The sequence below is a fragment of the Lissotriton helveticus genome, chromosome 4_1, assembly GCF_964261635.1.
Source record: "Lissotriton helveticus chromosome 4_1, aLisHel1.1, whole genome shotgun sequence".
In the NCBI taxonomy this organism is placed as follows: Eukaryota; Metazoa; Chordata; class Amphibia; order Caudata; family Salamandridae; genus Lissotriton; species Lissotriton helveticus.
This window is the reverse complement of record NC_136063.1, coordinates 990,124,548-990,144,985: the sequence shown is the minus strand read 5'-3', so window position 1 is coordinate 990,144,985 and position 20,438 is coordinate 990,124,548.

The following is a 20,438-nucleotide window of genomic DNA, read 5'->3' as shown; positions in this document are numbered from 1 at the left end:
GCTGTAATTAGGTACTCCAACATTATTGCACATAATGTAAAACTGAAAGAGAAACAACTGTATTGAAAATTCCCAAATTAGATAGTCCTTATGAGTATATCAGATATAAAATACATTTAGATTTATAATTCTAATTTACTATTGTGGAGTAGTGTGGCTCACTGGTTAGAGGCGGCAGGCCTGAGAGCAGAAGTCAGCCTGGGACCAGGGTTCAATTCCCGACGTGGCAGGGTCGTGGACCTTGGTCAGCGGACTCGATAATTCTCGCTTCGGTGCTTACTCTAATCAGGGGTTCCACTCGGCAACTCTGGGCATTAGCTTGCCTAATCTCCACAACGGCCCCACCAATTCCAGGGACCATCCCACAGGGAAAGCCAGGCAGGGTTCCCCAGAGTTATACAGCGCCGGGACGCCCCGTTGCTGGGGCAGCTGTGCGCTTTACAAGTATACTACATTTACATCTACATTTACTTACACATTCGCCACGAATTGCTATGCAAGGGAAATACTTACAGAATAGATTTGAAAAAACTAAAAATGTCAATATCGTGCACAAAATGTCCTGGATACTCACTAAATATAATGCAATATCCCTGTTTTTGCTGGTACATAAGCTTTGCTTTCAGATGATAACATAATATTTGTGGTTTTAATACAGCCCTTCAGTTATTTTCAATTAGATTGGTTGCAGAATTAAGATTTGCCATTGAAAGAGCAGATCGTGATTTAATATTCTTTAATTTCATTTTCATGATTTTTGTTTTGTCATTGTGTTGTATAGTGCTCGCGGTGCACTGATACCGCTTCAATGCACTGCCCTCATGGTGATGAGATGAAGTCTTAAACAAAACAGGTGGAGCGTCCATGACTCCCTCTGCAAAAAGCGAATGTCAGTATATTGTCATTCACTTTAGCACCATTGACTGAAAAAAAGAATCAAACCTGACAGAAAGGTGAATTTCTTGTGAGTTTGTGATGCTCGTGAAGTCTGCTCAGCAAGTTTCTTGTGTAAGTTGTGTCTGCGTCGAGTTATGCAGGAAAAATGTCCGAGTGCTTTGATACCTGACTTGGATATCTGATGATCTAATGGGATTCTAGCAGACAGGAGAGGGAAGGGTGCTAGCCCAGTAAAGCGTGTTAGTACACAAAGGGCTGTATTAAACAAATTGCCCTATGTTACAAGGGATGTGTGTGCCCCCTTTTTGAGCCACTGGAACACTTTGGTATTATGGAAGGAACTGCAGATGTTTGAACAGCTCCTTCAGTAATACACATGTAGCTTGTATAGCACCTGTAATTCTAGGGGGCGGGGGTGTCTTACCTCATTAGCCTGAGGGTGGTTCCCCAAGCCAATGAGCAAAGCATTTTTCCTCTGATTTCATGTCATTGTATGGACGCGGGCGCAGAGACAAATAAACTATTTCCAGGCACATTGACTGTGTGCCACAAAGAGGTGGCACACACGATGACCCCCTGAGGGTGACCACTGCACAGGGGTCCAATGGATTCTCAGACACCCCCCTGAAGCCCACTGCAGTCACTCATTGCATCAGCTTGCAGTGAGTTTTCAGCCCTGTTTCAAAGTCAAATGCAGATTTTGCATGGTTGTTGAAAAAGGATGGATTGGGATGCCGCCAGAGGGATTTCCAGTGGCTGACGTTAAATCAAGCACTCGTCCATCACCTAGTTGTTTCCGAGTTTGATACCTTAGCGCACCGGGTATGCTCAGGCATGGGTCCCAGGCTCATTGTGTCACTGGAACAAAGCTATACCTGGCTGAAGAGCCAACAACAAGGGTGATACTGGTCCTGGGTTGCTCGTGTTCTGGTCCAGGGAGGACCTGGCGTGACAGTTCAGGCTGGACTGTTCCCATGAGGATCAGGGTCAAGACTGATTTGCATGTGGCTGATTCCAAACTGAGGTGGCTTGGTGAACGAAAAAGGACAGATTTGGAAGCAGCCTGAGTTTTTCCCAGTGGCTGAGATTAGTTCAAGCATTCCACCCATAACCTTGTTGTTTTTGCTGTTTCAAAATCAGGCCGGGTGATCCCTGCACTGTGAAAGGCGGACCGGCTGTTTCGAACAGTGGGTCTGCCTTTCACTACAGCAAAATATCCAGGGCAGGCACGAGTCATAGGTTCCCTGGGGGCCCTACATTACCTGTAATAGGATGCACTTTCCCTGTTTGTGTCTGGCGCATCTAGTTAAAGTGAACTGTGGCACAAACGGGCATTAGCGCATTGTTTGATCATATCAGCAACAGCAATGCAAGAGAGATGAGTTCTGTGCACTTCAGCCAAGGATGAGATTAGCTGCAAAATGTTGGGTTTTTTGTAGCTTTACTATTTTATTGGCTGGTGGGATCTCTAGGTACCACCACAGCAGTGACTCTCAACAATGGCCCCTGTAGTAGGGCTGCGATTAATGATATACGTTTTGCTCTTGACATTTTGCAAAATTACATGAAAATGCACCTTTGTAAGGAAATGTGCATTGCTTGTATCTTTTGTCACTTTTTTTTACCCGAGTGCACACCTGATGTGCAAATGTCTTGAGCGACACCAACATGTGGGTATTTTGTACATTTCACTGGTGTAATTAAAATTTCACCCACACCTACGTATAAGTCAGCTGCAGTGGAGAGAAGCCCTAGAAAGGACAAAGAGATAACTGCATGCGATTTAGTGACATTTTTGTCTGTGGTATCAAGGACATTTCTGCATACAGAGTGTGTACTTAGTTTAATTAGTATTAATTTAAGTATTAACTTTTTTAGAGGAAGAAAGGTGTGAGTGCATGAAGGGTGGTGATTAAAATGGAAGCAGAGCAGGGTAACCTCAATCTCATAGGATACTTATACCAAATAGCTCCAAAGCTCTACAAGGGGCGCCAATTGGATTGTCGTGGTGCGCACTAGATGTGGACCACCTGCGCTTTGAATGTCTTTTGTGATTCAATATATAGTTTGCATTTATACAACAAACACACAGTGGGTGCACCAAAAGGGTGCACCTTGCAGAATGTTCACACCGGGGAACAGCCATTGCAATGCAACTTTTACTACGCGTTGCTATTACATCGCATGTGTTGCAACACATGCGATGTGACAAGGCGCAGCGTTTACTACGCATACTATTACATCTCATGCGCTGTTACAACACATGCGATGTAATGCCGATCCACCTCGTTGTGAGGAAACTGATGCTGTTTCCTCACAACGACGTGCACCGGACGTGAAGCAGGAACCGGGAGCAGAGATGGTGACGCTCGAGAGGAACCACAGGAAAGAGAGGTTAGGGTGATTGTGCTTGGGGTGGAAGTAGTGTAGGTAGTGGTTTAGGGTAGTGTTTTAGTGTCTTACAGCCTGATTCATCAATCTCCCGTTTTGCGAGCCCCTAATAGCGATTCATAACGAATCGCTATTAAGGACTTGCAAAACGGGATTCATGTAGGAATTGCTAAATAAATAGCGATTCCTACACATTCCTTATTTGGGAGTAGCAAATTGCTAATCGCAAATAAGGAATAACTCCCCATACATTCCTATGAGCCAAAAGGCCCATAGGAATGATTGGGGAGTATTCCCTATTTGCGATTAGCAATTAGCTAATCGCAAATAAGATAGCGATTTAAAGGGTGCCAGGGGTGTCCAAAGGACACCCTGTAGCACCCCTTAAATGCAAATTGAAACAGGTGTTGCGCACACACATGTCCTCCAAAGGACATGTGTGTGTGCAACATGCAACTTAGAAAAATGCTTTTAAAAGCATTTTTCTAAGTTTTCGCTATTTACCACGAGGTTTGACCTCGCGGTAAATAGCGGGCCGAAATTGCGAATTCGCAATTTTTAAATGGATGATGAATTGCATTTAAGGAATCTCAAATAGAGATTCCTTAAATGTAAATCCTCGCAAAATAGCGAAATCGCTATTTCCGATTTTTGCATTTGGGATGATGAATCCCAAATGCAAAAATAGCGCTCGCAAAGGGCCAGATTCTCAGAATCTGGCCCTTTGCGAGCCGATTTCGGCTTAATGAATCAGGCTGTTAGTGTTTTAGGGTTAAGGGTAGTGTAGGAGTGGGAGTAGTGTGGGTAGTGGTTTAGGGTAGTGTTGTAGTGTCTTAGGGTTTAGGGTAGTGTAGGGGTGGGAGTAGTGTGGGTAGTGGTTTAGGATAGTGTTGTAGTGTTGTAGTGTTTTAGGGTTAGTGGTGTTTGGGTAGTGTATGGGGTGGTGCTAGGGGTAGTGTTTTAGTGTTAGGGGTAGTGTAGGGGTGGGAGTAGTGTGCGTAGCGGTTTAGGGTAGTTTGGTAGTGTCTTAGGGTTTAGGGTAGTGTAGGGGTGGGAGTAGTGTGGGTAGTGGTTTAGGGTAGCACTGTAGTGTTTGTGTGGTGGTTTAGGGTTTAGTGTAGTGTTGTAGTGTTTGTCTAGTGTTTTAGGTTTTAGGGTAGTGTTGTAGTGTTTGGGTAGTGTAGTGTGTTAGGGTTTAGGGTAGTGTTGTAGTGTTTGTGTAGTGGTTTTGGGTTTGGTGTAGTGTTTGTGTAGTGTACTGTTTTAGGGTTTAGGGTAGTGTTGTAGTGTTTGTGTAGTGTAGTGTTTTAGGGTTTAGGGTAGTGTTGAAGTGTTTGTGTAGTGTGTTAGGTTTTAGGGTAGTGTTGTAGTGTTTGTGTAGTGTAGTGTTTTAGGGTTTGGGGTAGTGTTTGTGTAGTGTAGTGTATTAGGGTTTAGGGTAGTGTTGTAGTGTTTGTGTAGTGTTTTAGGGTTCAGGGTAGTGTTGTTGTGTTTGTGTATTGTAGTGTATTGTATTAGGGTTTTGGGTAGTGTAGTGTTTGTGTGCTGCAGTGTTTTAGGGTTTAGGGTAGTATTGTAGTGATTGTGTAGTGTTTTAGGTTTTAGGGTAGTGTTGTAGTGTTTGTGTAGTGTAGTGTTTTAGGGTTTAGGGTAGTTTGGTAGTGTTTGTGTAGTGCAGTGTTTTAGGGTTTAGGGTAGTGTTTGTGTAGTGTAGTGTTTTAGGGTAGTGTTTGTGTAGAGTTTTAGGGTTTAGGGTAGTGTTGTAGTGGTTGTGTAGTGTAGTGTTTTAGTGTTTAGGGCAGTCTTTGTGTAGTGTAGTGTTTTAGGGTAGTGTCAAGGGGTGTGTGCAGGGTAGTGTAGTGTTATTGTAAGGATTGGACTGGAGGTCGGGGGAGGGTTGTGTAGGGGTACTATATTAGTGTTTAGGGTAGGGTTGAGTAGAATCACTTACCTTGTAAACTTTTACCACGACTATAGCTTTACCACGCATGCCTTTGCGTCGTAATGGCATGTGTGGTAAAAGCATAGTCATGGTAAAAGATTGCGATGTAATGGCATGTCGTTGTAATTGACATCGCAAAGTAATACCCGAGTTGTAATGGCATGCGTGGTATTAGTATGCGATGTAATGAAATACATCCGTCTACACCTGCTATAGTAGCAGATGCAATGCTCACTGTCAACATCCAGGGCATAGGTCAGCACCAAAATAATGGGAGCATATTGTTTTTGGTACCAAAATATGAAAAAAGTGGCAGTGCTAGACTGTTATAAAAGTTTAGAACAACTCTAGGGCACATACTGACAGCGGGTTGCCCACAGAAACTGAGTAGCTGTCGCTCACACGTCTAACTCTACTTCATTCCATCCCAGACAGGTAATCATCACCTGCGCCGCAGCCTATCCCCCTTGCAGATTGCTCTTTCCCTAATTTTCCTCGCAACTGCAGGTCGCAGCCTTCCCCCCAACCCATGTCACTCTCCACCTCTGCCATGAAGGCACACATTTTGCGCTTCCTCTTTCCTCCTTGCCGGTTACCCTCCCCCTCACCACCTCACCTCCTTCCCCAATGGTCTCCACCTGTGAGGCACCCTCACATCCCGCCGTCCCTGATTACATCACGGATCGCCCACACCCCTCCTCTGCAGATCATTCGATAGCCTTCATATTTGGTCCTGAGACAAAACAAATACCATGTAACCTAAAAGTGCCATAGTTTGGTTTAGGCCTCTTTCTGCCCAGGCCACTTTTCTGCTCTTTGGAGATCCTGGGGTTGTGTTCGCTTTTTCTTTTTACTTTACATCGGAGTACTGTAATGAAGTATGAAAGAGGAAATGCCAGAATACATGAATACTTCAGGATAAAGGTTTATTGGTCACAGCAGCAGCAGTCCCCCAGTAACTGTCAAACATAGAATCCCTTAACTAAGAATACACATAAAACATTCTGAATTCTAATGACATGGAGTCATGATGTAATGAAACCAGATTACCACAATATCTCCCTTCTTTACACAAAACTAAATAAACTAAACGTAAATAAATGATGGCATACATATACATATAATAACAATGATATATAATATAACATGGCTACCTAAAACCAATTGGAAAGAAAATACACTTAACTAGAAACATTAATCACGAAACCTTAAGGGTCTGACTATATTCCATCTACTGGTTCTACGTTCAGATAAAGGATGGGAATTACACTTTGGTTCACCAACATGGATTTCAGGAGAGGAAACTGCAGGAGGAGCAGTATGAGAATGCAAAGACGACTTGGTTGAAACACAAGAATCGTGGGAAGGAACATCATGAGTATGCACCTTGACCACTCTTCCCTTATTCCACCATTCATTTCTGCTAGTTCTCACTGCATTCCTGGTCACCACCTCAAATCTGACCGGAGGTTTAAATTTCAGCATCTCTTTAGGAACATGGTTAGGATCCTTAATATGGACCCCGTCACTTACAAATAGTTTGTTTTCCACAGGTTTGACCCTGTGTATGGCATCATAGTGATTTTTCATCTTTTTTTGGAATTCTTCCACCTTAGGTCTCACAACCTTGTCCATGTTTAACATATGATCATTTTTATGTTGACACTCTCTCAACCAAGCAGGACATAGTCTTGAGGCAGATGGCCGTCCTCATAAAGCCTCGAATGGTGAATTACCAGAAACAACATTTGGAGAACAGCTATGAGACCACAACATTTTTACAAATATCAAATTTGTTTTGGATATCCCATTGGATGCACTCGACTAATGTGCGATTCATTTTTTCTACAAGGCCATTAGCCTGAGGGTGATATAAAGCTACACACTTGTGTTTTCTCGCATTGTTATCAAGAAAACTCTTCATCTCTTTTGACACAAATTGGACACCATTATCCGAGACAATTATTTTAGGAAACCCTTCTCTTAAAAACAAATTTTTCAAGAATTTGATAACAACAGCAGTATTGGGTTCTTCTACAAGCTTTACCTCCCACCATTTGCTGTAGTAGTCAACAACTACAAAAGCAAACCTCAGATTCCTTGGGAGAGTGCCAAACGGACCAATAAAATCTATAGCTAGCTTTGACCAAACGGTGCTTGGTAACTCAACAGGATGTAAAGGAAATGCTTCAGTTTTTAAACCTTTGTTACTGGTTGCACAAACTACACAATTGCGGGCACTGGCCACAATAGCAGAATCCATTCCGGGCCACCAATAACTATCCCTGATTTTTCTCTTAGTGATGGTTTGACCCAGATGTCCCTCATGGCCATACATGATAATTCTTTCTCTCAAAGAAACAGGTGGAATACATTTGTCACCCCGTACCAGCATCCATTTTCCTTCAATAGACAACTCATCAGCTATTTTGAAATAAGGTTCTAAACTTTGTGGTAACATTTTTTCTTCAGGCCAACCAGGCATAACATATTCTTTAACATTTTCCAATTCCACATCTTTTATGGACTCTGAAAACCATTCCTGTTCGCTGAAGGCAGTGTCATGACAGATGTCAACAGTTGCAATCAAACATTCTTCGTCATTTTCTTACAATTCTCGGGGTAATCTGAAAAACTTAGGGGTGAACGTGATAAGTTATCTGCCCGTATGTTTCTACCACCTGGTATGTACTCAATGATGAAGTTGTGTTGCAGTAATTTAGAGCTCAATCTTGCAATTCTTGGAGTACGGTCTTTTATAATAGCTCCACTCAAAATGCTGACTAACGGTTTGTGGTTAGTCTTTAGCACAAACTTTCTGCCCCAAATAAAACACTTAAACCTTTCAACTGCCCAACAGCAACTCAAAAGTTCCTTTTCAATGACAGAATTAATTTTTTCGTTTGCCCTTAGTGATCTCGAAGCAAACCCAATAGTTGATTCAGTTTTGCATTTCATTTGAGCAATAGTGGCCCCTAAACCATCATTACTTGCATCTACAGTGATGATACACTCTTGGGACGGGTTAAATGGTGCAAGAACACCAGCTGAAATGATTTCTTTTTTTCAAACCATCAAACTCCTCCTGGCAATTTTTCTCCCACACACATTTTTTGTCTTTCTTTAACAATTCTCAATGTTACAGTTTTTGCTGAAAGTTATGTATGAATTTAGAATAAAACTCACAGAGTCCTAAAAATGAAGCCACATTTGCTTTCGTTTTTGGTGTAGGAGCCTTAGATATAGCATCAACCAAACCTGGTCTAGGTTCAACCCCTTTTTTTGAGATTACTTGACCTAAATACTCTATTGAATCCTTACCAAATTCACACTTTTCACTATTAGCAACTACACCAAACTTTTGTAATCTCTCTAAAACAGTAGATATGCGTTTGTCATGAATGGATTCATTCTCCCCTGCGATCAAAATACCGTCTTGAAAGGTTACTACCCGGTCAACTCCATCCAACACATTCTCCAAAACACGCTGGAAGACGGATGCCGCCGATGAAAGCCCGAAAGGCATCCGTTTGAATTGATAAGAGCCCATGGGAGACACAAATGCCGTTAGATGTCTTGAAGATTCCTCTAATACTATCTGATGATATGCAGATGCTAGGTCAATTTTTGAAAAAACTCTAGCACCTGAAAATGTACATATGATGTCATCAATCCTAGGTAATGGGTGTGAATCAACCCAAATTACTTTGTGCAAGCTCCTTAGGTCAACACACACTCTCAGTTTACCTTTTGTTTTCTTGCAATGACTAATGGACTTAACCATAAAGATGATTCAATGGGTTCTATGACTCCATCATCACACATTTTTTAAGGATATCTGCCAAGTCCTAACGTACACTAAAAGGTACATTCCTCAACTTGTGTTTAATTGGTATCACATTATCCTGCACTTTAATTTTATGTTGGAATCCCTTTATTTTCCCTAACATGTCTGCAAAAACCTTAGGGAATTTTTCAAACCATTTACTGCGACTGTCGTATTTTTCAAAAGTGTGTGTGTTTTCCTCATCATCGGTTACTAAGGACACTTGTACTTTTCTCCCAGGTCTAAGCTTCATACCAAATAAACCCTGGTGATACCAGCCAAGAATATTTAGGCCTTTCTTTGCAACATAGACTTTCCCAAAAATTGAGCGCTCTTTGAATTTAAGTTGGCATTCAAAATACCCTGACAGTACTTCAGAATAAAGATTTATTGGTCACAGCAGCAGCAGTCCCCAAGTAACTGTCAAACATAGAATCCCTGAACTAAGAATACACATAAAACATTCTGGATTCTAATTACATGGAGTCATGATGTAATGAAACCAGATCACCACAGATACCTCTACATATTAAAACAAATTGATCAAAAATAAGGGAGTAAAATAAAAAGATATAAAGACCTTAAACTTGGAGATGAGTAATTTCATGTAACACATTCGGGAAAGCTTCTGTAGCTATCAGGGCGGTCATCCATGACATGGTTGGTGTTACCAATACAAGGTTTTACTCATTAGCCTTGATGAACAAAATAGAGACATTCCAATGGCAACTCTTCCTGCACCACTTACTCTAGGCTGTCAATTCCATCCCTGCCTTTCTACTCTTGTATTAGTATAGATTGCATCATTTCAGTGACCTTCAACAGTTTGACTTTGTGGAAATATTGACATTAAATGATACAAACCTCTACTAGGAAAGTCTGCTCAAATTTCAGGGCATTCAGTTGTATGCATGTTTCTTACATTATGTTGTCTTTTTAAAATAGCATTACTTTATTAAAAAAACATTGCTTTGTAATTTATCTGGCTCTCAGCTTTAACAAAAGTTGCTTTGCACCACTTTTGACAGTTTCAGAGTGGCAACGGCCTCCTTTCTGCCTATTCAGGCAAAATACTATTCCTAAATATGACGGTCTTCATTAGCATGCTGAAAGAAAAGACATCTGTGCAACAGTTACACGTAGTGGTCCGGGAGTATTGCATTATTTAGGAGTTCTAGAAAGAACTTGTGATTTGATTTACTTCCTTGGGTAGCAGAGTTTTTACATCACAACCCCTACCCCCTCGCCCTCCCCCAATGATATCCCAGGGTTGATTCTTTGTCTCATCACTCCCTTCATCAGGCTCCTGTTGAGGGGTCGTTGTAATAGTATAATCTGGAAACTACATAAAGTAAAAGAATTTCTGAGTCCTGTTTGCCACCTGTTTCTGCCAGTGGTTATATAAACTTCTTTATTTGGCTTTTTCAGAAAGAAAAACCATGAAAGAAACATTAAAAGGTACAATTTACATGTTTATACGGATATACAAAATTTAAAAAGGTAAATTCAAAGAAGTTCATACAGGAACAGTATTCAGATGGAAAAAAAATTCAGACCATTTCTTTTCATCAAGATAACATTACATTACAAGGTGCTTTTTATAGGTTTTGCCTGTGATTCATAGTACATTTTAGAAAGTTGAGAACGAAATAGCAAACAGATTCAGATTCTAGCATTTGCAGTCTAAGGAATGCTGGCCGACATTGTCTAAGGCCCCATCGCCTCAATGTAGGAAGTAGCCAGATTTTCCTAAGTGGATGGTGGAATTTACAAAACATGATAACATGTAAGTTAGACTGGTTTGATATCCCATCACAAGGGCATGGGGGAAAACTTGAATCCCATCCATTTTTCAAAGGGAACGCGACCAATCTAAAGAAAGTATCCAACCTGAATCTTGTCATCAGCATTCTCTCATATATTGTCACCTGCAGTGTTAAGTAGGGATGAATGCCATACGTTATTTGGACCATATTCGCGAGAATAACCGAGGGTTTTGACGATTCGGATGCCAATCTCAGAGTCTCTAAGTGGCAGAGGGCTTGTTGTTTTAGTGCTCTCTTCGGGAGGTCAACTATGGACTCTGGTTGAAGATAGTATTTCTCAAGGCCAAGGTCTTTAAAAAAAATTCTAATGTAGCAGAGCCACTTTACTTTTGAAGACTTGTCAAGAGCCATAGTATCGGCTACAATGGACTGGGTCAGCGCATTTTTGGCAGATGTCCAAATGCGCCGCCACAGCATCAATGGTTGAATCTTGAGCAAGTCCTCTAGGTAAGGAATTCCTAGTTCCAGGTGGGAGGCATAGGTTGAAGTGCCTCTTGGAGTAGCTAAAAGGAATCTTAGGAAAGCATTTTCTGCTACCTGAATGGAGCTGGTATCCGTGTGTCCCCAGACTCCAGTTCCATACGAAGCAATGGCCTGACATTTGGCGCTGTAAATTTTCAATAACTCCACTGGAGCCCTCCTCCCCAATCTCTGGGAGAAGCTCATCAGGGCCGCTATGGATCTTTTAAATAGATGGCATCTTGTCTCTACTGCTGGCTTCCATGTCAATCGTTCGTCTATCATGATGCCAATATACGGATACTGGGCAGTAACCTCGAGTTTTTGATCGTCGAGATACATCTCTTTTACTCCTTTTTTCCAGGTACCTGATATCATGACAAACGTTTTTTTGACGTTTACCTGTAGGTCTAGACCACCCATAAAAGTCGTATATCTATTCAGGGAGTTCTGAAGCTCGCGCGGCGTACGCGCGAGAATGACAGAGTCATCCGCATAGAGCAGAGCGGGAATCAGGCGCTGTTTTATACGTGGGAGGTCCTGGGCCCCCCTCAACATCCCTGTCTCCAGGCCTTTGGTGTAAAGTGAGAAAAGGAAGGGGGCCAGGACACATCCTTGCCTGACTCCACGCTCTACTCCAAACGGTGCTGTTAGCTCACCGTTCAAGCCAAAGTGTACTCTGGCCGAGGCTCCTGAATAGAGCTCCCTCAAAAAGTCTAAAAGGGGGGGTTCCACTCCCATTTGGCTTAAGACCGTCCACAGTTTTGAGTGCAAAACGCAATCAAAAGCTGCGGACAGGTCTACGTAGACCATATATATCGTGTTCTCCTTTGCCTGTGTGTATTTACCCATTATCAGACTGAGGTTGAGGGCCTGCTCTACCGTTCCGAACCCCTACCGGAAACCGAATAGGCGATCGGAAATAATGCCTCTCTCCTCACCCCACTGCTGGAGTCGCTCTCGGATTACTCTCCCGACGACCTTACCGAGTGAGTCCAGCAATGAGATGGGGCGATAGCATTTCGCATCTTGGCGGTCCCCTTTTTAAATATGGGGACCATGATAGACTTAGTCCAAGAGTTCAGAACTCCCTCCTTTGCGGCGGCTGTGCATACTCTTGTAAGAATGGGGGCCCAGAGGTCCAAATTGTATTTAAAAAAGTCCACTGGGACCCCATCAGGACCTGGGGCTTTCCCTGTTTTGCTTTTTTCCAAAGCCACTAGCAGGTCGCGTATATCAAAAAGGAGCGGAATTGGATATTGTACTTTTGGAAGCATGTTAACGGACCCATCTATGATTGAATTATTTTTAAAAATCTTAGTGAAATGAGCCACCCATGTTTCTTCATCTATGGCTACTTCAATCTTGGGGGTATTATTGTCAGTAAGCTAGGGGGCTCTAACCGTTCGCCAAAAGGCCTCGCTATTTTTTGAGACAGCACTCTTGTGCAAGTCTTCCCAAACTTTCTGTTTCAATTCTTTGGTTCTTTACTTACGTTCCCCGATATATTGGCGCCTAAGAAGTTGGATCTGTCCCATATCCCTGGGTTTATTGTGTAGGGCAAGTTTTAATTTGGTAAGGGCTGTAGTGCAGCTATGATTGAACCACCCTTTCTTGCCAGGATGCTTGGACGTTGATTTAGACAAGAGTAGGCCCTTGATTTTCTCTAGAATTTGTTTAAAATTATTTAGGACTTCTTCGTGGTTTACCGAAAGGTCCAAGCATTTGATTATGTTAGGATAAGCCAACTCGACCAATTTTTTTGTGATTTCACTAGGATTAATTTTTTCCCATTTTATTGTGTAACCATTCTGTTTGCCTAACTCTAGGTTGTTCTGGGCAAGAGTATTAGCTATTTCTGTGTTTTGGGGCTTATACTCGGGTAAATGAAGATCCATCCTCAGCGCAGAGTGGTCACTCAGTGAGTTATCAATAACCTGGAAATCCTTAGCTATATCTAACAATCCAGGAGACAGGAAGCTGAAATCAACTGTCGTTTGATGACCTCTGCCCACATAGGTCGGATTGAGGGAATTTAGATCCAAACTTGGACGATTGGCAATTACCAGATCCAAGTCAGAGAGCACATTGTTCAAGGCGTTCCCCGCCTTGCTGTGAGTAAAATGCACTAAAGGGGCCTCAAATTCATCCACAATCCCACAGCAGTGTAGATTCGTCAGTGGGCATGGATAAAGGTTGAAATCCCCTCCCCATATTAGATGGATTGCCCCACGTCTACCTTCCCACTGATAGAGTTGACTTAATCTCTCATACACGTTTCTGAGAAGAGTCATGAATTGGTCTTCCTCTAAGTTGTTATAAAAGTTGATCAAGAGGATGGTCTCCTTATTCACAAAGGAAAGGGAAAGAATTTGACAATTAGGGTCAGAGTGGACGATGGACACTTTTAGATGGTTCAAAGTATTCGCTATGTACGTTATTAGCCCTCCTTTGGGCCTGCCTATTGTGCTACGCACAGCTGGGATGACATATGTTTTGTATCCTAATAGGTGGAGCACTGTTGTGGACCATGACTCCTGGAGGCAAATTATTTTACAAGGTTGTAAAAAGTTTTGAGCCGTCCCATCCTCAATCTTGGGGCGCAGACCTGCTACGTTCCAAAAGAGGATGGGTATGGGCGGTGTGTCAACTTTTAGTGCAGCTACTTCCATGGGTGCCGGGGGAGTCCTTATTTTAGGGATGGAGAGGGGTAATTTAGAGTTAATAGATTCAGTTTCAGTTGGTGGTCAATCGACCATTTCAAGTCCGCTGAATCTGTTGTTCAATGGGATATTATACCGAGGGTCCCAGCGAGGCGGTTCACTATATGCCGTCCTCTGTGTATGAGGCCTCCATTCTTTCCAACCTCCTCCCTGGTGACGTGACCCCACTAGATGTCAAGAATTATCATGCTCACGATATCTGGGGCCCCCATAATATCTGGTATTAGAAAAGTCGACCTGTCAGGGGGCTGGTGCAGCCCATGGAGGATCGTAATCCTGAAGGAAACCATTGGATTGTCTTAAGGGGTAAAATAAGGAAAGTGGTTTAACACCAATACCACCATTTGCGTTCGTGTCTTCCCATGAGCAGATATAATCTGCTGTACGCGGGTCTTCGAAAGTGAGCACGATGCAATCCCCAGGGATCGTTTTTCTGGCTTTACCCACCCATGGTGTCCTACGTACTGTCAGGATCCTTCCATGCCAAGTCGGAGGCATGGGACGATTGGTCTGTAGCCAATGTTGTGCCTTATTTTTCAATGACCAACCAGGTTCCGCCCTGTGGTCCGCTAACTCTGGAACACCAGTCATGACCACTACATACGGTGAGGCCTCAGGTGGCAAGTCAACTGGAAATCTGGCCTCCCCGGGACCTCTAGGAATATTTCTGTTAACTTTAGGAGCCGGAGGATTAGGGGCCAGGGATTGAAGCACCGGTGTTTTAGATGTTACTTTGTTTATTGCCTTGTTTGTTGCCACTAGGTTTGGTGCAGGTGTAATTGGTGTATTTGGTGGTTGGGCATTTCCCTGTGGCAAAGTAATGGGTACCTTGGTAGTTGGATCCGGTATACTCTTAGTAGTCGATAAAGAGGGTGTTACAGCCTGGGGTGCATTCTTTTGGGCGATTGCAGATTTCGAAAGGGCGTTTACAGGTTTTATGGAAGGTTGTTTTTTGTGATTATAGCCCCCTATTTTTTGGGCCCCTGCTGGTTGGTTATGTTGTTGGAGGTTAACAAACTTAGTTATCTGGATCTCCAATTGTGCTAACTTTTGTTCTACTGGTTGCAAAAGTAGTTTGAAAAGATCAGCGATCTTATTTAACAGCTGTAAGTTATCACCATCACATGGTCCCTTGCTATTTATTTATTTATTATTTATTTATTTATTTATTAATAACATTTATAAAGCGCTAACAATGGCCCGTAGGCGTCTCGGCGCTAGAGTATCTGCAGTAATTAACCTAAGAGGGAAGAGCATGTTTACTGATTAAAAAGGCTGTATTTACTGATTAAAAAGCCAGGTCTTAAGTTGTTTACGGAAGGACCATAGCGAGGGGCTTGTTTTAATCGAGTGAGGCAGAGAGTTCCAGAGCTTGGGGGCTGACACCAGGAATCTTCTGTCACCCCATGCTACCGATTTGGTACGGGGAATCACAAGGTCATTAAGACTGGAGGAGTGTAGGGTTCTGGAAGGACAGTAGGGGATGAGATTTTGGGCAAGGAAGGCTGGTCCCAGGTTATGCAAGGCCTTGTAGACTATACAGAGGGATTTAAATTTTATCCTATTTCTAATAGGCAGCCAATGTAAGTCTCTGATGGTTTTCGAGGCAGAGTGATATTTGGGAAGTCTTCCCAGTAGCCTAGCGGCGGAGTTTTGAACGATTTGCATTTTGTTCAGAACTCCTTCTTGAGCATTCAAGAACAGGGCGTTGCAGTAATCAAGAGTGGATAATACCAGAGAGGAAACCAAGGTTTTGCCAGCTGTATCGGGAAGAAAGGGAAGGATTTTCTTGATGAGTCTTAGTTTAAAAAAGGCCGAGGAGGTGATCTGGTTGGCATGTGAAAGAAAAGTGAAGCGATCATCGAAAATGACTCCCAAATTTCTGACCTTGTCAACCGGGTCGGGAGGGGGGCCAAATGATGAAGGCCACCAACGCGGAGACCATTCCGGGATCAAGTGTCCAAAGATTACTACTTCCGTCTTTTCGGAATTCAATTTTAGGCAATTGGAAGCCATCCAGGTCCCAATTGCCCGCATGGCCAAGTTGAGGTCATCTGCTCTTTTGTGGCCGTCATTCTTGATGGCAAGGACCAACTGGGTGTCATCTGCATAGGACGTAAGGCTCATCCCATGGGCACGAATGATGTTGGCGAGGTCCGACACATAAATGTTAAAAAGTGTCGGACTTAGGGATGAGCCTTGCGGTACTCCACATGGCAGAGACAAGGTAGGCGAATGGAAAGATCCCAAGGTAACCACCTGAGTCCGATCAGCCAGAAAAGAGGCCAGAAGTTTCTTCACATTATGAAGAACACCCATGTTCTCGACACGGTCGATCAGGGTAGCATGGTCGACCGTGTCGAAAGCTGCCGATAGATCAAGCAGTATTAAAACTGCTGTCCCTCCGGTATCATGGATGGTTCTGATATCATCCGCGGCTTTTATCAAAGCCGTCTCTGTCCCATGGCATTTGCGAAAGCCAAACTGGGATTCGTCCAGAAGATGATGTTCCTCTAAGAAAGCCGTGAGTTGTTGGTTCAATGCTTTTTCGGCTATTTTTGCCAGAACAGGAAGGCTGGCAATAGGACGGTAGTTCTTTAACTCTTCCATATCAAGGTGTGGCTTCTTTAGCAATGGTTTGATAAGGTTTTTTTTAAAAAGGGGCAGGATAAATGCCAGTACTGAACATGGAATTACAAATCAGAGTGATGGCAGGAAGAACAGCCTCAGTGACAGGTAGTAAAACTTTAACCGGACATGGATCCAAAGCGGAGCCCGATCTAATGGTGGATAGGATATCCGCAGTCTGGGTACTGGAGATATCTGCAAACGGAGAAAGAGTTGGACCAATACGGGAAGTGGTGAAAATCTTAGAAGGAGTATTGATATTGTTGGCGAAAACCGAGTAAATGTCATTGACCTTGTTAAAGAAAAAATTGGCCAAGGCATCGCAGAGAGATTGGGAAGGAGGGGGAGTCAAATTTTGGGAGAGACCGGCTAACTGTTTGGTGGTTTCGTATAATGCCTTGTTGGAATTTTTAGCTTGTTCGATTTCATCACTGTAAAAGATTTTCTTGGCATCACTAATCATTATTTTGTATGTAGCCAACGATTCTTTATATTTTATTTTAGCCTCTGCCGAATAATCTTTCCGCCAATGCCTCTCCTTGTTTCTACACTGCTGCTTCTGTGATCTTAAGGCCTCGGAAAACCAGGGGGCTGAGGGGGCGGACCTGTTACGAGAGTGTTGTTTGATCGGGACCCGGAGGTGGCAGCAGAGCCCACCCATTTATTGAATTGCTTAATGGCAATATTGGGGTCGGCAGATAGGAGGGGAGTAGATTTAATCAAAAGTTGTTCGAGGCTGGAATGATTAATGTCATTCCACGCCAGAAAAGATTGGCGAGAGGTAGAGGACGATTTGGAGGCCCGGTAGGCCCCGTAGTTCTTGATGGTCAAGGTGGCCAGGATAGCATGGTGATCTGACCATGTTAGAGGAAGGATTTGTGAGACATGTAGATCAATCAGATTAGTAAAAATGCCATCCAATATATGGCCAGCTTCATGTGTGGGTGTTTTAATTAGCAATGGGAGACCAAAATTTGTCATATCCGCTAAAAAGGTGGCTGTGTCTTTTTCCTCGGTTTTGTCAAAGTGAAAATTAAAATCACCGAGGACAGAGAAGGAGCTGTCCAGAGCTGATGATTCTAGGATGGTCCTAAACTCGGAGATGAATCCGGTCCTTGACCCGGGTGGTCGGTACAGAAGAATCCCTTTAAAATTGTAGGAGGGAGTTAAATTAATAGAAAATTGTAGGGCTTCGCAGGACAATACTGTAATGAAGTTAGTTCTGACGGTGAAAGCATCACGTAGAATAATAGCAATACCACCGCCTTTCTTACGTTGTCGATCTAATCTATGGATAGTGAATCCGCTAGGCACTGCAATCACTAAATCCGGATCGGACGAATTGTCCATCCAGGTTTCTGTCATAAATAGGATGTCTAATTTTCTATCCTCTTAGAAATCCGCTATATCCTGTCGGTGTTTACCGAGCGAGCGGACATTGGTGAGAGCCATAGAGTAGGTTTTGGTTGGTTTAGCCTTGATGATAGAGGGGGGGTTCATAACGGTTGGAAGCGAGGCTTTACAATGGGGACAGAGTGGAACGGCGTTTCCCGTCAGGAGCAGAGGATCGAGAATGCCACATGACTGGTGAGGAGGAGGACGCAGCTCCCGGAGCGATTCCGAAGTATGATATCTTTGCGGAGTTAGGGGGTCAGAACCAGGGGGAGTGGCCCTTGGCCCGGTCCAGGCGCGGACGGGCGCAGACAGGCTTGCCTTTGGCGCGCCTTCGGCGCGCCCGCTGCGCCCGCCCGCTACGCGGTCGGGCAAATCTGTTGTATTTATCCATGGTTGGGGTGGGCGGGACGATAATCTGAACCGCCGACCTTCCCCTGCCCAAGATGGCGTCTGCGGTGGGTGGAGTGAGTGACCAGCGCCTCGCAAGGGCGGCGCTGTGTGAGGCCAATCGTGAAGCTACCTCGGGCGAAGCAATCTCGCACCAGGTGAGGGACAAACGTTCTTTTTAAAAGCTGCCAATTAAAATATGTACAGTTCTTAAAATAGGTTATTCTTCAATCAATAACGCGCGCTCACAGGCGAAAGCACACGTGAGCGCGGGACGCACTAGTAGAGAATGTTATTTTCAATCAATAACACACGCTGAAGATAAAGAAGTGCAAGAGAGCGCAAAGGTCCCCCGGCTTCCGCCTCAAGGGTGAAGTTAGACAAATACCCCGTCAAAGGTTAGAGGCACCCTTAAGTAACCTGGGTGGGCGGGAGGGACGATAATCTGAACCGCCGACCTTCCCCTGCCCAAGATGGCGTCTGCGGTGGGTGGAGTGAGTGACCAGCGCCTCGCAAGGGCGGCGCTGTGTGAGGCCAATCGTGAAGCTACCTCGGGCGAAGCAATCTCGCACCAGGTGAGGGACAAACGTTCTTTTTAAAAGCTGGCAATTAAAATATGTACAGTTCTTAAAATAGGTTATTCTTCAATCAATAACGCGCGCTCACAGGCGAAAGCACACGTGAGCGCGGGACGCACTAGTAGAGAATGTTATTTTCAATCAATAACACACGCTGACAATAAAGAAGCGCAAGAGAGCGCAAAGGTCCCCCGGCTTCCGCCTCAAGGGTGAAGTTAGACAAATAGTAGGTAAAAGGATAGGGGAATCCAGAATAACGGGGGTGGGGGTTTCATGCTCAATATGATGGATTAACGCAGGGACTACTAAGTGTTCTGCTCTAAGGGGTAGATCCTGTGGGACACTAGAAGTATAATCTGTAGTAATAGAGGTAGGGTTTTTTTGATCATTCTTTCTTTTGCTTATCGCGCCCTCCCTCCTTCCCCTAGCTTGGATTCTTTCCAGAGAAGTCGATTGTGGGGGTGTTTGGGGTAATAATTCGGGTGTTATTTCTAGATCTGTGCTTAGCTGTGAATCTGCAAGCTGGGACACAGATAAATCCACATTATTAGGCAAGCTACATCTCTCACGGGTCACCCTCACCCCTTCATTGATGTTCCCTAAAACTGGTGTTCTAGCATCAGCCAGTTTACCCAAAGAGGATCTTTTGGCAAATGCTAAGTCTAGGGATACCCTTTCCTCCATCAACGATATGCTTTGGTCTATGAATGTATTCGCCTTAATAATAAAATCATCCATTGGACCAAGCAATTTACCCACGCTATCCGGGGCCTTGGTTTTATTTCCTCTGGTCACCACCATGTTGCCTGGAGGGTATCAAAGGAAAGCAGAAGGAAAAAATAAAAATAAAAAGAGGGGGTGGCCCAGTCCAGTCTCGCCAGTCCTCGAACGGCCTCAAACGGCCCGCCCTTTGCCCGGGCTTCGCCCCGGGCTTGGTCCCGCGCGCGTCCCGCGTCCGCGGTCCGTGCGGGATATTTATAGAACAAAAGGAGGAGTCCGGGAAGAGGCTGCAGGTGCGCGAGTATGGTATGCGCAAGGTCCTGTGGGCCTCGCAGTCCCGGACTCCTGTATCCAGCGACGGTCGTCTAATCACCGCCGAGTCACAGGCAGCAGCAAATTTCGGCAAAAGGGCACTTCCCAGCACAGTACGGCCCAAGAAAGAAAGCAGGGTCAAGCTTCCGTCTAAAAGCGGCACCCGCAGAGCGGGGGCCGCGAGTCGCAGTTAAAGGCGCCCAGGTTTCAGGGAGGAGTCCGGGAAGAGGCTGCAGGTGCGCGAGTATGGTATGCGCAAGGACCTGTGGGCCTCGCAGTCCCGGACTCCTGTATCCAGCGGCGGTCGTCTAATCACCGCCGAGTCACATGCAGCAGCAAATCTCGGCAAAAGGG